Below are 23,725 nucleotides of genomic sequence, written 5' to 3' on the forward strand. Positions count from 1 at the left end.
ACATCTCTACTTGTGTGGGCTTTGGTGTAGGGCTTTATGCTTCTCAGGACATTGCAAGCTCGGGCTTGTCAGCACTGGTATCTTCAAAGGACTGTTTGAAATGTTCGAGAGCAAACTTAAATCCCCTAGTTAAAAGTGTTATCAATGATTGCTGATGTCATAAGCACAGGCAGATGAGGAAGCAGGGACTCTCCCATTCTTCTCTGCATTGGCTGGGACAGGGACTCCCACTTTGTTATTAGCTGACCGGAACTAACCCTTTTTGAACATCAAGTCATTAACTGATAGAGGCAGAGGAAGAAACAGAAATATTTTTTTTTCTCTCTGGTTAATTCCTTAATTCCTTTGTCTTTTACTACTTCTGTGAATTTGAGAAATTAGAAATTTCATGATCTGATTTCATGGAGCAAAACCAGCTGTATCTGTGGAACTTGGAACTGTTATTCTATTTTATTTTTCAAGGAAAACCTGAACTATAAAATTTTTATAGGATATTATAATTACATTTTATCCCTCTACTTCCATTTTCTTCCCTTTCTTCTCCAACTGGCGCCTACCCTACATAGCTGAGCAGAGGTACAATTTTCATAGTGTGTAGGCTTGGACGAGATGATATAAACACTCTCGGAACATATACAGATGCTTGAGATTGGATTCACATATTTTACATAGTGTTTTTAATTCTTATATTATTATTCTCCAAAGGCCAACTGATTTGCATGTTATCTCACAGGCTTCTCTGTCTTTTGTCAGTTTCCAAATGATGGATGTGTCTCAGAAGACTTCATTAGTAGTCTTGTCATAGTGCTCTGTGTGTGGCTGGCTTGCTTAAATTGCCCCTCACAGACTTATTGATCAATCTTTTTTTTCTTATTCCTTCTTTTGGGGATACCACACCCATTATTTGAATTTCTACTTTTCCCCTCTATTCTATTTCTTTTTATTGCTTTACTTAGCTTTCCTGGACAAGTTGCTCATGCATTCCTCACATGGCTGTCCTCTTCAGAATCACCCTGGTAGATCACTCTATCAGCAAAGTGCTCACTCAGGACTTGTGCAAGAAGCCCTATATAGTAATAAGTACCTGTAGTCTTAGAACAGGGGGAGTGGAGACAGTCAGTGCTCAGTGGTTCCTGCTCGTCAGATCTAGCTGACTGGTAAGTTCTGGGTAGAGTGAGAGAAGCTACTTTAAAGAAATAAGGTGGAAAGAAATCTAGAAGACATCCCATGTTAAGCTTTGGTCTCTGTGTATACATGTATGTCTGAACATACATATATGTTCATGTGCATGGGCACAGGCGCATGAACATCATCTACATCTGTATGCATTAAAATACACACAATGAAAGAATGAAAGAAAGGAAGAAAGAAAGAAAGAAAGAAAGAAAGAAAGAAAGAAAGAAAGAAAGAAGAGAAGACAGAGAAAAAGGAGAACCACCCAAGAAATCCACATATAATCAAATTATAGTCTCAGTAACTATAAATTCTATTATTATGAGAAAAGGAAAATGTGGTTTATGTAGTGTTTTGTAAGGAGTCTACTATGTTGAATTCTTTTCTTCAAGAGTTGTGTACTACAAACTCCTCAAAGGCTACCACACGAGGATGTTTCTCAGGGTTTTTTAAAGAATGGGAAAAAGAAACCTGACTAGTGGGTTTAGAAGTAAGGACACCCAAAGAGGCAAGTGAGAGCATGCCAGGGGTGTAAAATCTCTTTGTGGTCTCTGCCTTGACCTGGCCCCTCCTGGACCACTTGAGCCTCATTCATTCTTCCAAGCAGCTTGACCCTTGTCCTTTACTGTTGGGCCAGCTATTCTGAGGCTGGCTTTCATCTTTTCCTTTCTCAAACAACATCCCTTCCTTGTCTTTCACCCAAATCTAGTAATTTCATCCTTGGATGCATATTATGTATTTATGTGTAATTCATGAGATTTTAATCTTGAGGAATAAAACTAAATAGCTGTATAGATGAAAATGTATAAGGAAGTGACCTATGGACTGGAATAATATAAACAAAACGAGGTATGTGAGTGAGAAGCAAATTACTGTCATCCTTATTCACGGTCCAGTTGTATCAAGGAAATATTATGGTATGTTTTTGTTTGTTTGCTTGAGCTCAAACTAATATTTTGGCACCATTGAAAATTAGCTATTATTAATATTCAATTTTTGGAAGTATATTTAATGGTTTTAATGTTATACAAATAGTTCATAATAACCCTTTTTTGCACTCTATCACAAAAGAGTCAGCTATGTATTGAACTATGAATCTGAGCCTTATGAGTGCCTCAGTCTCCTACTTGTTTCTCTGCATTTGTCATTCAGAGTAAGTCCACATCTTGAGAACTTCCAGGCTAGATTTTAAAAGGCTTTATTTATTTAAACAGCTTCAGGTGTTGTTATTTGTTTTTTAATTCTTAAATATTTTTGGTACTGTGTGAGAATCCTCCTTTCCCTGAGTGTTCATGGGCCTTTATCTGCATCTATTATAAGAAAATCTTTGGTAGTTTTGGGGTCTCAGCACTGAAAAAATGAGAATTAATATAGAAATACCATTACTATCCTATCCCACAGCTCTCTGTGTTTGGCCATAATTTCTTTGGTGTTCAACATTTACAGAATAGATACAAAAAATATTGAACTGGCCATTTCATGATTTATAGAATAATGAAGATAGTGGACACAAGCTTATCCTGTTTTCCTTTAGATTAAATTGTTTCAGGATACCCCACCTATCTTATGCCTTCAAAATGCCATAAACTCACAAATGTTCGTGTGTGTGTGTGTGTGTGTGTGTGTGTGTGTGTGTGTGTAACCTAATACACATCTTAATTTTAACATGGTCTAAGAAAATCTTCATTTTGTTTCCACATATGTGTCTTTGTCCTCCCCCTCTTCCTCTTGGTAGGGATCACAGTCATCATTTCATAGATTACTGCTGAGCAGGGGAGGCATGACTGTATTCTGCCTCTCTGCCACCTCCTATTATTGTGAGCAAGTTAGCTTTCTGCATACATGCTGCTCTAATGTCTTTCTATGTGGTGACTTAGTAAAATGTTTCTTTACTGGCATGATCATCACTAGTCATTTGCTCTAGAGTAATCTCTTCAGAGTGCAAAAGTAACATGATCCTGCCAAGCACTTCAGTCTGGTTCATGGAGCTTTGTAATCTTTCTTTTTGTCTGATCTGCTCGCCCAATTTTACATGCATTTTTACTCTGACCCTGTAGTCTGACTAAACTTTCCTGGTGGCAAGTATGCTAAGCTTCATCCAGTTCTGAGATTTCTTCTTTCTGGAATCATTCAGCAGCCTTGCACTCAGACTCCAGCATCCTGGTTCCCAGGAGAACTCTGGTTGGGCTCCTGAGCAGCTCAGGCTGCTTACTTGCCTGGCACTTAGTAACACCTGCCTTCTAGGACTATTCAGTGTCTCCTTGCTGCTTGCCCTCCTCTTGGAGCTTCGCAGAGTAGTACAGGGGTTCTCTACTCCTAGGGCTTGCTATATAAGTGCTAATGAACTCCCCTGTTCCTCAAGTGCATGACTCAGGAAAATGAATGAAGAGCATCTGCACTGGGAGGTGACTGACATCGCTCAGTATAGCAGTTGTTCTTGTGAGGACCTCTTCCTTGGCTATTTCCTTTCATTGTCTTAGTTCCCTACTTCAGTTTGCTTTAACCATTTGAATAGAACAGTTTTTTAGTACTTGAATCTCCATCCCAAAGTCTATGTCCAGGGAAATAAAACTTAAGATACTTTCTGATATCTAAACTTTTCCAGATCCAACCGTTTTACTTCTCTGAATACCACTTCCTCCTCTAACATTTCTCAAGAAATTTTTATTTAAAAGCTCCATCCGTACTGGACTTTTTTTCTCCACTTCATTAAACCCAGAATAAACACAAGAACTAAATAAATTATTGATGAATAATAGAGTAATGGTTTCATATATACATATATATGTATATATACATATACATTATTATATTTACATTATATATTTACACACACACACACACACACACACACACACACACACACACACACACATATATATAGTCCCAGTTTTAAGAATGTACATTGTAGGATGGAGCAGTTCAACTACCACATCAAAAGACACTTGGTTGCATCTAATGAAGCCTTAGCCTTTTCTATGACCACTTTTGCAGAGATCACAAGTTTTAGCTATCCATTGCAACAACATTTTAAAAGTGGCTCTTTTGTGAAGGTTAGGCAAGGCTGCTTAGCTGGAATGCCATATTAAGCATGTCTTTAAAAGAATATTATTGTTAGGCAATAAACATCAGCAGTTCCCAACTATGATGCTTAAGCATCAGCAGTTCCCAATCAGAAGCCTTTCTCCTCCCCGTCTTGCAGCTGTCTGTCTTCCCTTTGGTCGCTCTAGCCCCTGTCCACCCCTGTCCATCTTTGCTGAATTTTTGTAGACTGTGAACACAGGAGTATATGAGCTACTTCTCCCATCTCTGTTCCCAGAGCCTTGCCTGAATTAGTAAACCATGAAGAAATACTGACTGACTGATGTGGTATTTGTCACTACATCCAATTTTAGCAATTTTCCTGGGTACTCTTTTTCTATATGTTACTTTAATTAAATTGAGCCTTAAAAACACTCCTAGTAAGTGGCCTTTTATTGAATAGCACATTGCTTAGTTGCCCTACCATGCTATACAATATTTAATCCAAATCCAATTTTTATTAAATAATTAAATTAATTATTTTATTTTTTCTTTTATCATCAATAGTTTTTTCATACAATGTATCCTGATTATGGTTTTCTTCCCATTTACTACTTTTAGTTCTCCCCACCTCCCCCCTCCCATCCATATCTACACCCTTTTTGTCTAGTATTAAAAAACAAGCAGGCATCTAAAGTATAAAGTACAATACAAAATAGTAAAATAATAAAATGTAATTCATTGCCATAGGACAAAACAAACAAAAAATAGCCCATAAAGCACATGAAACAAAGACCCACTTGTTTACACACTAAGGAATCCAATAAAAACAGTAAACTGGAAACCATAATATAACAGTAAACTGGAAACAAAGAAGCTGTAGGGTAAAAAGAGAAAAGAAACACACACACACACACACACACACACACACACACACACACACACACATATTGGAGATAACTTAAGGGTTAGGGTTGGGAGCTGTGTCCACATGTCCTTTCAGCTCCAGGTCTCACCTGGTGCAGACCCATGCAGGTCCTGTACATGCTACCTCAGTCTCTGGGCGTTCATATGTTCATCCATCCTGATGATGGAGAGGGCCTTGTTCCTCTGGTGTCCTCCATCCTCTGTGATTCTCCCACTCTCTCTGCCTCTTTTTCTGTGAGGTTCCCTGAGCCCCAAGAAGAGGAATTTGATGGAGGCATCCTATTTATGGCTTAGTGTTCCATGGTCCCTCACTCTCTGCATAATGTCTGGTTGTAGGTCTGTAATTTTTCCAATCTGCTGCCCACTGGTATGTTTATTAACAATGTCTGGGCCTTTAATTTGATTCTATTGATCAACACATCTTTTTTTGCACCTATATCATGATGTTTCTTTTTATTATTTTCGTTCTGCAGTAAAGTACTCAGGATTTGTTTAGCTATCCTGTTGTGTTTTACTTTTTACTTTTTGTTTTTGTTTTGTCTGGCTATCTTTAAAGTAACTAGTAGCAGAAAGCTTGTCATCTGAATGACTCTGAGGACAATTTAAAACAGAGAATCTTTGCTTTTACGTTTAGTTTTATGGAATGGCTTGAAGAAGAAAACAGCTTTTGCATTTTTCCTTCTCTTTTATTTACAAGCTAATTGCTTTCGTTAGCATTTTCCTTCCGTGCTAGTAATTAGGAATATTTACAATTAATTGCTAATGACTTCCAGGCTTAGTTTTCTGTTACTATCTTTTCTTTTTCCTTTTTTAATTGGGTTTTGTTAACCATGTGTTTTTAGGATTTGAAAGACACTTACTTTGATTCATAGATATGAAACTCGGGAGGCAGAGGCAGGCGGATTTCTGAGTTCGAGGCCAGCCTGGTCTACAAAGTGAGTTCCAGGACAGCCAAGGCTACACAGAGAAACCCTGCCTCGAAAAACCAAAAAAAAAAAAAAAAAGAATCATTTCACTTAGCCTTGTGGTGTGTGACTAGGTCTAGTCTCTTTAACTCAGGCTATCATTTGGGGGATAATGTTAGATTAAGATGTATGGATTAAAGATGTTAATAGTACAGCTATTTATGAATTGATGTTAACTCCATCCCTGAATTCAAGTTTTTAATCTTTTAATTTTTTTGTTTGTGTGTTTGTTTGTTTTTTCCAGACAGGGTTCTCTGTGTAGCCCTGGCTGTCCTGGAACTCACTCTGTAGACCAGGCTGGCCTCGAACTCAGAAATTCGCCTGCCTCTGCCTCCAAGTGCTGGGATTAAAGGTGTGCGCCACCACACCTGGCTCAATATTTTAATTTTTAAAATATTCTTTAAGACTTTTTGCCATACTAAATGATCTTAAAACAGGTCAAATAAATACATTTTGTTATGTTTTACTAATGTTGCTCAATGTTCATGAGGCATCAAGATGGACTATAGAATTTCACTTCTAACTTGCAAATGTTACTGTTTCTATACAGCTTCTCCTAGTGGCTTTTCTATGTGAGAATGTAGAATTAGGACTGTATTAAAAGCATCTCTTCAGTGCCTTGCACAGTGTTGTAGATGTGCTTACCACTGGTTTGAAAAGTTAAAAAGGAATTGTGTATCTTCCTTCAATTTATGCTTCCTGCCCCTTGCTTCTCTCTCTACATAGGCAACCAGCACATGTTATGTCAGACTGAAACCTATGCAATTAATGAACAAATATAAACCTTTCTCTTTAAATGCTGATCCTTGTAGGTGTTTGTTTTAGCAGAGCCTTGGGGAAGGACTGGAAAGGGTGTGTGGAAGGAGGTTGCCCGAGCTTCCTTCTCTGGAATAATTTTCTTCATTTGGGATTTGCTAAGAGCTAAGTAGATTTGTAGACTGACTGCCTTCCCACCTTGACTCACACACCTTGTCAGAGCCAACATGTTGTGTGTTCTAATGAAGTTTATGGAATTTGAGGGCGTCATTGAGGACACTTGCAGTTGTCTGTATGTAAAAGCACATGTGTTTTCTGGAATTGAATTGTTACTTTAAAAAACTAAATAATTAAAGGAAGATAGTTAGAAAGGATGGCTTGACTCCAATTTTCAGATATCTTGATATAAAGATCTTTTAAAATATATTTTAGGTTATTCATTTCTAACCCGAGTTTCTGTATAGGATTAAATGCATAAATGGAAACAAGCTGACAGTTATATAGGTTTGGGAATAGTGGACTGAATAGATACTGTTGAAGACATATTCAAGCTAGCTACGAAGGCTGAAAAAAAAGTTAATATTTTTGCCTTAATTCTAGTATATAACTTCACATGTATGATACAGAAAACATTAAACATAGACTCAAAGAAATGTCTCTGGGAAAATTTGATGCTATTTTTTTCACATTTTTACAAATCTTAGCTTTCAAGGATGTTTTGGCTGGTCAATCAGGACACTGCTTGCTGTGGGACCAGATCTATACTTGTGACTTATCTGATTCCTGACTTCTCCTTTTTTTCTTCCTAAATGGCTTATGTTAGCCCAGTGCCCAGCTTATATTCTCTCTCTCTCCTTTCCTTCTTTTTCTCTCTCTTCTCTATTCCATCCCCACTATACATTCTTGCTCTATATCTGTGTTTTGGTTCTGAGGTCTAAATCTTGGACCTTATGGCTATAAGTTAAGAAGTTTACCACCAAAGCTGTACTCAATCCTGTTATCTCCTTAGTGTTAAAGTGATGACTCTGCTGAATAAATTCTCTACGGATGGATATTTGTAAATAGATGTATAAGGTTACTGTGATGGTTTAAATACGATTGTCCCCCATAAAGTCTAATATTAAAACACCTAGTCTCTAACTGGTAGTACTGGTTGGGGAACTGGTGCAGGATTGCTAGAGGTAGACTGTTACTAGGAGTGGACTTTGAGAGTTCAAAGCCTACCTCCACTTTCTCTGTTATATGTTTGTGGTTGAAGAGTTAACTTCTCAGCTCCATGTCTGCTGATTGGATTGATGCCATGTCTGCCTGCCATGATGGACTTTGGAACCAAAAAAGCTAAAATTAAAAAAAAAAAAATTAAAGCAAGTCTCTTCTGGTTATTTTTTGTTTATTTGGTTTTGTTTGTTTGTTTGTTATTGTTTTGTCACAGCAACAGAAAAGTAACCCATATTAAAAAACTAAAATTAACTATAACACTAAGACAAATTAAAAATGAAAGGAAATGTAATTAAGTATGACTTATTAATTACACGGTAGAAGTGTTTGATCTTAACATGTCAACCTTGTAGGATCTTAGCAATGTTCACCTCCCAAGGAAGTGTACTTCCATGCACACAGAACTGAACTCTCTAACAACATAATAACACCCCTGTCCCTGGCACCACTGACAGACTTTAGTTTGATTTGGAACAATTTGAAACTTCTCAGGGTGTTCAAGAGGCTATCTTGAGCCTGAATCAACTTGAGCAACTCATGAAAAACAAAGTATTTTTGGTAGTGGGTACAGAATTTTATGTTAACACTTGGAGTTTGAAAGTACATTAAGTACAAATGTTGTCTAACAGCTGGATCAAGTTTATTTCTTTAAGGTTTGTAAGATAAGTACTTTGAAGTCTCAATTTGAAAACTGCATTTAGGAAGTCTTCCATTATATGAATTTAAAAATAAGTAAAACAAAGATCAGACTCAACATAGAAATGAAAATTGCTTTAAGCTTAAAGTTTAGCATAATTTATGGTCAAGTATGACAGGATTTGGATGGTTTTATTATGATTTTTCAATTATATTCATATCAGTTAACTCTTACTGTAGAAAATTTGCCAGATTTAATTTTGGTCCCTAATTTTCATATCCTACATTAAATATGAGGGCTTTGACTTGGACATGTGTCTCTTCCTCAGTGACTCTTTTTGTGGAGTACACTCCCCAGCTGTGTGGACTCAAAGGGGTGGTAGAGGAGTGCAGAATTTCTCAGCTCTCTCCCTGTCTTTCTTCAGTTTTAGCTTCCTTAGTGACTTACCCCCCAGGGAACTTCATAAACTCAAGTTCAAAGGGAACAATTAGAAGTTAGTGTTACATGTGGGTGAGAGGCATTAACTCTTTTTAAAGAATCCTTACCTCAGGAAGGTTAGATGTTATGTTGACATTGTACTAAGTGTTTTATGTAATTATGCTAAGAATAGAAGTCGAATTTAAAGGATAAATGAATACAATGGTAAGTACTCATGTCAACATAATGATCCAGTTAAGACATTTTAGTTCATGGCTCTTGAAATACACTAAAACTGCTGAATTGTACATTTTCAGTGGGTAAATTGTTATGGATGCATTTGTGTATCTGTAAAACTGTTTCAAAAGAGAAAAGCTATTGACCCACCATGCTGGAGATTTCTATTAAAAATTGTCTGTGCTCCTGAAGGATGAAGTGGGATTCTACACTGGGGAATCTTTACTGTGTTGCTAGTTGATGCCCAAGGAACATATAAAGTCATTGTGAAAGATTTGTTCATTCAAGAAAACAGCACAAAAGAGCCCAGGTTTCCCTAAGCAGGTACTTTTAACAAGTGTTGCATGGAGGCTTTGGTGTTAGTGGATCACTGAACACCAGCTTCCAGATAGAAGCCTGAATAGAGGCAATGGATGGGAATACATTTCAAAACACTTTAACATCACAGAGATGAAGGCAAAACACTATTTAAAATAAAATTTTACTTTTTTTATTCTTCCAGCACTTTTTATTTTATCTATGTTATTTATCTACCAAATCCAAGCTAAAAATCTATGAGTAGACCTTGTCATATAGTACTATGTAGGTCTTTCAAAAAATTGGACTATTCAGATGTTAAGCATTATGGGTATTCATAGTATTGAAAGTATTCTTACCATTTCTTGCATTTCTTCCCTTAAGATTGTAAAAAAATTATGTGTCAAGATTTTGTGATCTCAATTGGACACAGGAAACCAGCTTTGGTGCAGCAGGCTTTGATTCAGAGCTGTTAGTCCTCAGATGTTCGTGATACTTCTGGGGTTTTGCCCTAGGCACACATTTCTTCACATGATTGCCCTGATTACCAGAAAGCAAAGATAGAAGAAAGGAAAGGAGGCAGAGAGGCGGAAGGATGGAAATTGGGAGTATCATACAGGCTCTGCCTGGAACACCCTGAACACTGCCTAGAGCTAAGATTGATACACATTTGCATATTTGAGCACCTACTACCAACAACTGCATTCTTGTAGCTGATTCTATATCCAAAAAGGTAGAGTTCTTGGCCTTGGGCTTTCAGCATACTTTCAGAGGGTGGTCAGAGGCAAATGGAATATTTACTTCCAGTCAGGAATATCACTCACTGTCAGTTTCCCTGCCTCCATATTGAAGATTTGTTTATCCAGTGTCTGTAGCACAGGTTTTTTCTCTTGACTCTCAAAACCCACATCAGTTTCCAAGTTGCAGACTAGATTTGGTCTTAGTGTCTTCCTTATTTGTTTTTCAGGTTGAGAGACTCTATCTTTTCTGCTTCTAAGTTGATCAAACCATTTAATTGTGTATGTATTGTACAATCACAATTAGTTATTAGTTAGCTTTAAACACATTTTGGTTTTCCTTTGTTTACTCTTTGTCGAAGTCATTTTATATTACATAAAACATATGTGGTAGCAAATGTGTAATATATGAATAGACTTTTGAACTACTCTTCTGAAAACTGTGGTGAAAAATGACATGTAAAATGATTTTAGGTTTTATGTGCCAAAAATATTAGTATTTTACTCCAGTCTCTTGATGTAAACATTCATCTTTCCCAACAACACCCTCGCAGATGCACCTACTAGTCATATCTACCCAGCTACATGGATAGATCTCTTTGTTCAAATGAAGTTGTCATGCAAAACCAACCATGGTGATATATGCAGTAAAGCGTGCCAAGAGTGATTCTTGAGTCCACAGCTTAGCGAGAGCGGCATGGTTTGATCCAGTCAGTTATTACTTAACTCTACAGAGACTTATTCTGAATTCTGCCACCGCTTTTCAGTTTTGCTGCTTCTGAATTTCATTTAAACATAAAGGCACAACTTTGTTCTATTGTTTAAATATACAAAACATACCCCTTCATAAGCTTTGATTTTTCAATTCAGAGTTAGTCTTAATTAATTACCGTCTTCAAAAGATCACTTTAAAAAAATATGGTTGGACCGATAGGTACGTGTGAAATTAATTATGTAAGGGCTAAAACATGGTTTTGAAATTTTGTGTGTTTTTTTCTCATTTCATTGAATTCAGAGATTTGTAAAATATATTTCTATATTTAACATATTAAATATTTTATCTTGCTTTCTTCATTCTTGTATTATATTTGAGGAAAAGTTTAAGCATAGGTTTCATGTACCTTTAAAAAATAAATCCTTTTTCTTTCTTCCTGGCCACTTAGTTCCCAACCAAAATGACTCTGAGGATAATTATTTATTAGTAAATGCCTAGGCCATAAGCTTTGGTTCATTCCCTGACTAGATCATCGTAAATTATTTAACTCATTCAAACTATTAAAGACTTCCATATGGCTAGTTTCCTCTCCTTCAGTCCCAGCACCTCGCACCCTGAGTGTCTCCCTAGAATTTCCCTTTTTCCTCCCTTTATTTCCCAGAGACCTCTCTTCCTTCCAGTGTTCCACCTCCTATTTCCTATCTCAGATAATTGGCAACAGGCTTTTGATTGACAGGTGATTCTTATAAGATCCTCTCTACATGTTCCTATGGAAGTATATTCAAATTAATTTTAATATTTGATTTTGAATTTGGTAGATGTCACCATCACAAATTAGAAGAAGCCACTAATGCTCAGATTGTAAACCAAGTTATATATATTTATTCCTCTGTGGCACAATCTAGTAAATGACTGATTTAAATGATATAACACTAATCCTAAGTTTTCTTAGTCAAACTGGTGGGTCTTTTTATAACATATTTTAAAATATAAATTAAAAGAGAACCAACACAGAGGGGTTTTGGTAGCTACTGAAGTTTTTATTGAAAAGTTACCATCTCCTGTAATGTAGACTAAAGCACAGTAACTTTATAATATGTACATCAAACCTTACTTTTAAACTAATACCCCTTCCCATGTGAGTATTTGAATAGAAATGAAGGGAAAAGACAAATTTCTCAAGCAGAAAAAATCCAAGTGCTGTGCACACCCTGCTTCACAGAAGAAGTGGGGCTGATGTAGATAGCAATCAACCAATAGAGGACTTGAGCCACTCTCCCTTAGCATGGATCACCATCAATGACAGTTTTGTGGATAGGATATTCTCTTAATATGATATAATACGATAATATACATGCAACTGTGTTGCTTATCCTGGGGATCAGTTCTCTAGACTAAGGTCTGATTGTGACAAATAGCAAGTTTTGGACTGAGAGACTGTTTACAAAACATCTTAGCCTCATTCTGCAATACTGTTTTGCTATCCAGAAACAAGAAAAGAGACAACCAGAAACAAACAAAACAAAACAAAACAAAACAAAACAAAACAAAACAAAAAACAAAACAAAACAAACCTGTGAAAAATTCCACAGTTAAGAGAAACTTGAGGTAATCAACACTTGAGACAACCAGGTGTAAATACATGATCTTGGAACAGAAGAACGTTTTTGGCAAAATTAAGGAAATCAGAACAAGATGTTGGCTCTGGTTAATAATAGTAGCATTGTTTCATTACCTGTGACAGATGGAGTGTCTGGATGCTAACTCGCTAATGAGTGACAAAAGTCGAAACAGGATACAGGAATGCTTGGACTATCTTCACAGTTTTACTAGGAATTCAAGCTTCTCTGGTCTAAAATGATAAGATTGTGCCTTATTACATGTAACTGAGAAAAACACTGAAGGTGCCAAGTTTAAGTGAGCTGCCAGCTCACCATAACTGCAGCCCCTTTGCCCTTTCTTCACATCCAACCTTCCTCTGAACATTGGCAAATAACCAGAATTCCAGGTCTGAAAAAAAAAATGTTCTCCTAACCTCAGTAGGAATCAAAAGTCTATTTACACTTTAATTATATCCCAGAACTTCAAAGATAAATATTTGCCCATGCTCAGGAAATTTTAAAAGTACATCATAAATCTTTTTTTTAAACCTATCCCCCTAAGCTACTTTCCAAGAATTCTAATTACAACAAAGTGAAAACTCAGGAAGTCAACAGCTATTATTCACCTGCCTGCTCTTAAAATGATAGCTTTACATTCCTTTATATCACTTGTTTTACAAGTGGTGCAAAACAACACTGTAAATCAAAAGAATAAAGTGATTATTCCCACTTTACATTAAATAAGAGTTAAGCCAGATCACTCTTTCCCCATAAGCAGCAGCTATTCTTAAATTGACTTTAACATCTTTAGCAATGGATACAACTTTAAAGATCAGGGAATAAATGAAATGTAGTACCTTACGAAGTATAGATAGATAATGTTTTTAAGTAATGTGTTTTATTGAATATACTGAGTTTGTGGAATATTGTAAAAGTATTAACATTACCAATGTGATAACTTCAAGAACAGTAGCATGAAAAACATATATTCTATATACACATTACTCTTGTCCTTGTAGACACAGATATGAATGCAAATGCATAGCTGTTAAGGACACATACCCCTTTTTGCTTGGCCACACAAATTGTACTTGCTTTGGGTACCATGAATTATCTTTTGGCTAATGGCATTTTGTATGACTTACTTGCAAGCAATGAGATCCATGTATGTTCAGTTTATTCAGTGTGGGACAGTGCATACTCCTGTTGCTTCAGGTATATAGTACAGGACAGGCCCCAAGTGTCCCTTGGACCACCCAGAATGGCCTTTGTAATGTAGTTAATTAAAGTGACACTGAGCTCTTTCACTTTCTAAGTGGATTTACCTAACATCTGAGTGTAGTGGGTTTTTTGTTGTTGTTGTTGTTTTGTTTTGTTTTTTGGTTGAATCAGAGACCGGATGCGTGATCTAAATGATTACTGGGGATGGGAGAATCCACACAGTTGAATCAGGTGAGGAGAAGCTCCTGGAGGCTAAGAATATTCTAGACAAAAAATATGAGGTTTGCGGTCAGAGGCTCAAATACAAATCCTGCCTCTAGTCCTTTCAGTCTGTGTTATTTGGATAAGCTCGATCAGTGTTTGTGAGTCACATTTTAGTTTACATAGCTGCACATTAATAATGACCATCTTTGAATCTGAAAGTCAGCATGAGACAATTCTACAAAATACCTTACTAGGGCATCTGGAATACAATATTATAGAACTGTACTGCAGCTATTCATAAGCTATTACTGAAAACTCAATGGAATCATGAACAGGAGGCATCAAAACAATTGTCTCATCTACACAAAGCATCATTCATAGCTTAGCAGGCATGTGCAGATTTTCACACTCTTAATCATTGGGCACATACGACCAATTCAATAAACTTGATTTCTCTGTGAAATTGGCATTTATTCCTTCTTCCAGATCTCTTCCCAGCCTAACCCATGTATTGTGTCTCTACCCCTTTTGGAGGTCCATGTGAGGAAGGTAGATTGATTAGGATCACATATCAAATTTTATTATTTAACTAAGGGATTGCTTGTATTACTTTCACCCGGGTGTTCATGGATTAGTTTCTTTAAAAAAAAATCTAAAGCAGATTTTGCAGAATACTAATATTTGCTAAACTTCATAGTAGACAACACTTATGTTATTTTTCAGAACTACATGTCTAAAATAGTTAATGACAGAAGCCTTACATATATTCGTAACTAATATATCATGTCAGTAGATATATAAAAATAAGTTGAAGTAGTCAGGAGTCAGGTTATAGTCTTGCTAAACATTTGGGTTTCCTGTATGAGTGTTTCTCTGTGGTGTCCTTTATTAAACACTGTTACATTGATGCTCTCACAGCCACAGAGATCAACCCCATGCCTCATGCTTCTTTCAGTGTGAGCCTTCTCTGACCTACTGAAGTTTTTCAGGTGTCACTGTAGATGCAGCATGTACAAAAAGAAAATAATCCCAGCTCTCGGGAGGCAGAGGAAGTCAGGTTTCTGAGTTCGAGGCCAGCCTGATCTACAGAGTGAGTTCCAGGATAGCCAGGGCTATACAGAGAAACCCTGTCTCAAAAAACCACCAACCAACCAACCAACCAACCAACCAACCAACCAACCAACCAAGCAAACCAAAAACCAAAAACAACAACAACAACAACCCCCCCAACCCAACATGTTTTATATTAATCTCTGTGTCTTAGTTTGCCTAACTGCCAGTGTAAGAACAGTTATCGTGCATGCCCTTTCTTTCTTCCCTTTCTGAAGTTTCATGTCTTCAATCCCTCTTTCCTATCTTTACCTTGGGCTTATCTATTTCCTATTATCTGTCACTTGGTTTTGTCAGTGATCCTATCTAAAGCACCTGGGTCCCTGTTAAAAATATGGATTCTGGGTCTATAAAATGGCTCAGTCAGTAAAGGAACTTGCCCACATGCCTGATATTCTGCGTTAGATCTGTCTTCCCTCACATGGAGGAAGTAGAGAACGCATTCCTACAGGCACACCCTGGTACCTTGGTATGTTCTTTAGCCCAGAATATATAAAATCCAGTAAAAGGGGAAAGAGTGTGGATTCCTGATATTGCTTCAGAGATGATGGATCAGAATTCTAGGAATAACTGGTATTTTTAAGGAACACCCCGGATAAGCTATACTCACATTATAATTTGAGAACTTTCAGTTAGCTGCAGAAAACATACCTCTTGGCACTGGTATGGAAGATGAAGTGTATATTATTTCTTTCCCTCTGTCTCACTGAGTCCCCCTTACACATCCCTTGGGACTATAATATGGCAACATTGCATTTTAAGCTAACACCTCTCACTTCTCAGCCTTCATATACTCACATTCACTTACATCCTCTGCCTACTGAAGTTTCTCTCCAGTGTGGTACTTTTTAGAGATGCTGCTGCTGAGCCCAGGTAACTTTTTAAAGGTTGCATACAACATAGTTCTGTATGTTGGATGGGCCTTTAAAAATGTTTAAAGGAAAGCCACCAGTCTTTCCATGGCTGGGTTTGAGCCTGAATTTTTAAGACCCAACAGAAAAGGAAGATCAAATCTGGACACAGATATTTCCAGTAAGAATTATGAATTAGATGTTTACAGATCAAAATTGGAAATGATGATTCAATGAAAACAGAGGTGATGGCATCCCAGAATAGAGGAAGTGGGGGAGTTAGAACTTTTAATGTTTATACTCCCGTGTTTCATAATTTTCATTTCTTAACTTAATAGAAATGGTTATATTTACTTAGAGATATAGCTCATGGACTTAGGTATAAAAGTCAAATGTTTGGAAGCTGTCAATCAAGTTGGGATCTCTGACTTGACAGAGTTAGATTTTCTTCTAAAGTGGGAAATGGAAGGTTCAAGGTAGAGTAAATACCATTATTTAAAGAGAAGAACTAAAGTTAGCATCACGTTGGAGAGATGAGAGGTATTACCAGAAAACGGGTGCTTTTATGAAGAGCAAAGCAAACATGGCGGCATACACTATCATGTGCTGCAGAATAGCCATGTAAAATGAGATCGAATGTTCTTTTGGATGTTGTAGCGAGCACCTCAGTGAGGAACATCCAAAGTGAGGGCATTGGTGGAGCCCCCTGTATATTCCCGAAGCTTGGCTGAGAAATTAGAGTCCTAAGGCAGTGCTGGATTTATGACCTTTCTTTTGTTGGTTTTAATCATGAAATGTTTAACTCAAGCATACATGCATGTCAGCAAGATGGAGTTCCTGGAGAAACACAGCTTTTTTAAGAACTTATGACTAACATTCGCAGTATCATAAAGAATGTGAGGGTGGATTATTTTCAGTATAAATAGGAGAACGATAGCTTGGGAAGAAGGACAAGTGCCTATTCCTATGGGATGCAAAGGACAGCAGGATGGAACTACCATTGCACACATTCTGTGAACAAGGAGCTTAGACCTGTGAGGTATCTATACCAGGCTGGGTTAGCCTAGCCTTAGTTATGAACCTTTGTAGTTCACAGTAATATACTTTACCTGTTTTCTTTATTTTTGTCTTAGTTTTACCAGATTGTACTACAAATTATAAGAAACTGATGAATAGTAGAAATGTGTCACTTGCCATTGGTAAGTCTGTGAAGCCATTGGTTAAAAGGCCTGGAAATTCAGTATCTGTGTTAGACTTGGCTTTCTCCTTCATCCTTTGGACTTGGTAGAAGGGACAGACAGCTCTCCAGCTCTGTTTTAAAAGGTCTGGAATTCCTGAGGACTTAGTCATATCTCATGTTTCAAAGACTGTACCTCAGACTTTATTGCACAAGATAGTCTTCACACATATTTTAATGGGAGGGCATTGCCCAAACTTTGTCAGTCATATTCACATGCAAAATGGAATATGTTATTACTTCTTGCTGAGTCCTGATGTCCAGCCCACCGTGACCTTGAGCTGTGTTGATCATACCCGCCTTCAATACTCAGCAGTTCTCCTGCTTCAACCTTTCTAATTCTAGGATTTGAGTTTGAGCCATCCAAGGCCAATGTGTTTGTTATTTTGATATTTTTTGAGCAATGGTTCCCACTTCCTCACTCTGTAGAACAGATTGGTAGCTCGCCATGAAGCCTAGGCTGGCTTTGTCCTCTGGTGCGTTCTATATCAGCCTACTCTGGGTTGGGATTACAGGTGTGAACCACCCACCACACACGCATGCCCTTCTTTTCTACTTATGATTGCACCGGACAGCATCCCTCCTGCCTTAGTCATGGGAAGAGCTTTAGGGGTCATGATTATGATGTTCTTGAAGCAATCAGAAAAAAACACAAACCAAGTTAATTACTCAGGCTCACAGTTACAAAGAGAGGTCAAAGAGATGGCACTAGGGAGTCAGAGGCAGGTGGAGTTTAAGGCCAGCCTGACCTACAGAGTGAGTTTAAGGCCAGCCTGATCTACAGAGTGAGTTCCAGGACAGCCAGGACTACACAGAAAAACTGTCTTGAGAAACAAACAAACAAACAAACAAAAAAGAATAAACAATTCCTTGCTATTGGCAGTGAATATTATGGGCCTCTTTTACCATGAATGTGAGATTCTCACAAAGAAATCATTTCTGCCCAAGAACCACACCAACTTCTCAGCAAATGGTCAACACACATCTTCTCAGACCAATTTTAAGCCTTGATATTTTTTTTGGGGGGGGGGAGGAAAGTTCCATCTCTGCTATTGCTCAGTAAACATCAGTTTTGTAGAATGTCATGTGTGTGTCCAGGGCTGAGTGTATTGGGGCTGCCTGTGGTTTTCCTGGACTTCTAGTGCCTATGAGTCTGGGGTGGAGGTGGGGGGAGGGCACTTCCTGATTTCTCTTCCTTTCAGTTGCTAAATACAGTCACTTGCTGTTCAGAAATCATAGTGGCTACTGCAGCGTTTTCTGTATTTTTATCTTTGTTTTATTTGCAGAGCCAGGGTGGAGCTCTGGTCCTTTTGTGTGTACACAACAGGCCTTGAGTCACACCCTTGTCCACTTCAGCTGTTAATATATGCTTAATGTTTTATGCATGAATTTTCTTAATTTTTATTTGTTTACATTAAATATCTAACAACATTCTAACTAAAACTTGCTTTGTTCAAATTTGAATAAAAGTTGCTGACTTTATGTTGAAAATGGTTCCTGGAAGGGGATGAAGGAATTCACAGCCGAGGGTACTTTCCTTTACAGGCCAGTCTAGACAGCTGTGTACTCAGGCACAAGACAGCCTTGATCTACAGAATAGCTTCTGTAAACTGACAATCCTGTTAGTTCTTAGCTTAGGAGAGTAACTGAGCATGTGAATCAGTGTATGCAAGCGTCTTCTGTGCCTCTAGCTGTGCATGATGCATTTACAGAGACTGACTGAGAGCAGATGATCCTCCAACAAGCCCCAGCCCAATGATGTCTAGAGCTACCTCTGCAAGATTTAGACGGCTAAGTAGTTCTTTTAACAATTCTTTAGTGATTCTCTATATGTTTCTAAACAATGTATCTGGTAAACAGGCATTAGACTTGATGAGATGAGTTTGTTGCTTTCATTAATATTTAAGGAATCAGGATCCCTTAATCCCGATATTTCTTTGAAGTTTGTAGTTAAAATATTACAATCATCTAATCTCCCTTGTTTTCTGCCAAGGTTTTGGCTATGCGAGCTTGTTTTGATTCACTCTAATGAAAAGGGATTAATTATTAATGCAGCAGAGCTAACCTTTAATAGGTTTGTGGTGTTTGCTGTCTCAGTGAATCAGCAGTCAGCTTTTTTTTTTCTTTTTTGGCCTCATTAGCTTTTTCTGTTTCACTCTTCTTTCCTGCTTATTCTGCCTTGCTCAGAGTTCAGTCTCATGCTTGTTCAAAGACCCTTATGTGCCATATACATAGAGATATACAAACATTGTGTATATTTGTGGTGTCTGTGCATTTTCCTGTGTGTACAAATGCACTAGGATACCCAAAGTTGAGGTTGTCATTCCTAGTCCCTGTGTACCTTCCTTATGTATGTATGTATGTATGTATGTATGTATGTATGTATGTATGTATATATATGTGTGTGTGTGTGCTAGTCTATATGTATATATTATTATTTATTGGATAGATATTCTCTCACTCAACCTGGAGTCTATTAATTTGAATAGACTGACTGACCAGTGAACTCCAGGACCAAGCAGCTCACACCCCAGATTACAGTCTCACGTTGCTCAGTTCATGGATTCTATGTTGTGTTGACTGTTTTCTCTCAGGTGCTCCTTTCCTGCATGATCAGCAGTTTGACTTATCTCTCTCCTTAGAACAAGAATGCATTTGTTAATCACTTTGAGGATCATGTAGGTAATTTTTTTAATAAACAGAATTTACTATTGTAAACAACTGTGCTGGTCACTAAGGTTATTTTTTTTTTTATTGATTGTTACATATAAATGTATTTCATTTTGAAGGGCAAGGCAGCTCAGTGGATAAGCGTGTTTACTGCAAAGTCTGAGGACATGAGTTAAGTCCCTGGAATCCACATGGTTGAAGAAGAGAACAACTCCTACAGGTTGTCCTCTACATACAAAGCTGTCAAAAAAAAAAACAAAAAACAAAACCAAAAACCAAAAACCAAAAAACTAACAAGGACAATACCAAGGGACATGCCAAAGTGGATGTGTAAAGATCCCAAGGCCTCAATCTTACAGAAAATAAATAAATAAATAAATAAATAAAGGCAATGGAAGAAAGCTGACTTTAGCAGAGGTGGTCATTTCCAGAGGAGAACACACCTATTGGTTGGTTGTTCAATACCTAATTGTCAGTCCTGAACATGTACACAAGTAATGTTTTACAGACTGAACAAGTATATTGAGGGATATTTATGCATATGCATATATGCATGAAATATCAAATAATGCAAAAAAGGAAGCCATGAATTTGAATGAGAGTGGGGGTTATATGATATTGTTTGAATCACTACAAAAGAAGAGAGACATGTAATTATAATATCAAAAATAAAAAATTAAAATATGTCAGAACTATAAGAAACCATTTCAAAATATCTTATATTTTGAATTTTGCTAATATTTGATAGTTTTACAGATTTAATATTTTGATAATTGTGTAGCACATGCCTCTTTTTATCTTACATCATTACTAGCAGAAACTCTATGTGATACCCAAAACACATATACATAGTATTGTCTGTGACTGACGTAGGGTTTTCCCTATATCATTCATGAGGTAGTAGAATCTGTGAGGGGAACATGGAAAATATGCTATGTTGTCTGAGTTCATAGTATGCATACTTTACTTGAGGATACTATATTACCAAAGTGGAAATGAAGATCATGTGTTAGATGTGACTGCATACCAGTGTGCTTGCAAAATTAGTAGACTTTGTATGAAGGAGCCATGATAATCTTGGAGATAGTTAGGAACACAAGGTTCACTGGCAAATATGATGCTGTGTCTGAATACAAAAAATTAGCTGCAAAGGCTCTATGCCCCAATATAGAGGAATGCCAGGACCAGGAATGGGAGTTGGGTGGGTTGGGGAGCAGGGGGGAAGGGGAAGAGGATAGGGGATTTTCAGAGGAGAAGCTGGGAAAGGTGATAACATTTGAAATTTAAATAAAGAAAATATCTAACAAAAAAGATATATGAGAAAAAATAGAAAATTAGAATCTAAACCTAAATCAATGTCTTCAAAGGAACCAAGAGCCTGCTGCTTTTCGTGCTTCATTTCTCGTATCAGAAGAGTAGCATTTCAGAGAAAAACTGATGATTTATTAACTGGACTCTTCTTAATTTTCTTCTGATAGAATCTCAATTATGCCCCAATTTTGTATTTGCACACACTGCCTATAAGTAAGGAGATTACTTGGCTTTGAATGTTATTTGAAAATTAATAATTAGTTAGTCTCTATACTTATTGTGCCTAACAAGAGAGGTAGGACAAGCCTTCCTGATATAAGTCATCCACAAGGAACCACTGGAGGTATATACTGCAGTGTTGTTTATGGAAATTGCTTATGCTGAGTGCATGTGTGTGTGTGTGTGTGTGTGTGTGTGTGTGTGTGTGTGTGTGTGTGAGAGAGAGAGAGAGAGAGAGAGAGAGAGAGAGAGAGAGAGAGAGTCTGAATAGTAAGGCTGACAAGTTAGAAAGGTAGGGTTATAATCTAGGTTAAAATATCCTATGCTATTTAATTTGGACTATAATTAAATCATTTATTTCTCCAAAGACTTTAAAATAGTCATGCTATTCTGTTTTTTGTTAACAATAATATGTTAAGATTATGAAAATAAAATATAGTTACTTAGAATTGTTCAGAGGAGGTTATTAATGCAACTCACTTGGGGCTAACTAATATGCCTTTGTAGTAATGAATTTAGGTATAACTGTTCTGTTAGGCATTGGTCAAGCAATGGATTGGCAGTCAGCTAGCTCAAGAGTGCTTTCTCAGCACCTGCTACATATTAAGTACCTGGGCAAAGTCAGTAATATAAGGAGAATGTTACATTTTGGAGAGTATCAGGGAAAATATAGTGTAAAATCAAGGCCATTAATTTTTCTGTGGAGGAAATGTGACAGTCAGCATGATTTTCACAGTTGACTTTAAGATAGGACATGGCTATGTAAATGTAGATGTGATTGACATTTTCCATCTAAAATGTCAGCAATATTTGAGTGTATAAATTGCATGTTTTGTTCACTGTGGCTGTTATCCATTCAGCTCATTTCTAGCCTGTCTAGTATATAAACTGAAAGACTGTGCCCCCATTATGGCTTCAGCAAAATTTACTTTTAATCGTGATGAGTGATCTTATAAATAAATGCAGTGGGGCTCTTTTATTTGTTGTATGTGTTGAGCTGGCCTTGTTTTGACTGAATTGAGAGGCACTGTAGCTTGTCACGGCAGCCTTCATGGTGGCATGAGAACAAGGCAGATGCATCTCTGTCACATACTGTGGACAGAGAAACAATCTTGGGAAAGTAGCAGGAAGAACCATCCATGGCCCGATGTTGGCAATGCTAGGCCACACTTCATAAAGGCTTAGAGCCATCCATGGTCCGATGTTGACAATCTGATTGTACTAGCCAGGCCTCACTTCATAAAGGCTTTACAGCCTTCAAAATGCCATCATATAGTAGTCAAGCATTCAAAACCAGTGCCCATTCCAGACCACAGCATTCGATTTTTCTTTTTCTAAAGACAGAGTGTTAGATTACCTCATACAAGGTTTCCAACAGTGAGAAAGAAGACTCTAAGGTGTTACTGAATGAACTCCCATGCTATGGGCAGCAGCTAGGGAGGACTTCATTGGATAGGTGTCATGTTTCCACATTAACTAAGAGGATTTAGTCTTCTAAAATACCAGCCAGGGTATAGTTGTGAGAACCTGCAGCCTGACTCAGAAGGCTGCCACCGACAGGAGGAAAGAGTTTGAGTGCCAGCTACCTGGGTTGCCACTTGTAGACAATGGTCACAGGGCACACATGCCTGAGCAATACAAATGATGCCGTCAGCTGCTTCTGAGAAATTACGAAGTCAGCAGAAAACCCTGGGCTGAATGGCTCAGTTATTGCAGTTCTTCCAAGGAAAAAGTTTCTTTACTTTTCAACTTTCTTTTTGAGATAAGGTTTCTCTTTGTAACAGTCCTGAAACTTACTCTGTAGAACATGTTGGCTTCGAACTTAAAGATCTGCCTACCCCTGCCTCCCAACTGCTGGGACTGAAAGGGTCTGTGTGCCACTACATCTGGCTATTGGTTTACATTTGTTTCTTTTTAAATTTCTTAGGTATTGGTAGTTTTTGTTTTGTTTGTTTGTATTTCTGAACTGGTTTTACCCCAGTTATCACTGGAGACGTTCATATCATGAGGTTTTCTCATAAATTTTTCATAAATTAGGAGAGTATCTTTCATGTAACTTCATTTCCATTTGAGAGTTTGAGTAAGAGAGATGGCACCATCAAAGAAATTTAAAAATTGTAAAATTACATCATCAACAATGTAAACCCTCAGAGCTTTTTATGGGGGGAGAAACCATTAATTCTTTCTGGGATATATTGAAT

The 23,725-nt window shown here is 37.4% G+C and overlaps 1 protein-coding gene across 1 annotated transcript in view; it reads left to right on the top strand.

The window, feature by feature from the left end:
- Pdgfc (platelet derived growth factor C) overlaps positions 1 to 23,725 on the top strand; it is a 170,114-nt gene that overhangs the window by 38,334 nt on the left and 108,055 nt on the right. The window lies entirely within an intron of this gene.

Source organism: Mus caroli, chromosome 3, assembly GCF_900094665.2.
Source record: "Mus caroli chromosome 3, CAROLI_EIJ_v1.1, whole genome shotgun sequence".
Taxonomy (NCBI): domain Eukaryota; kingdom Metazoa; phylum Chordata; class Mammalia; order Rodentia; family Muridae; genus Mus; species Mus caroli.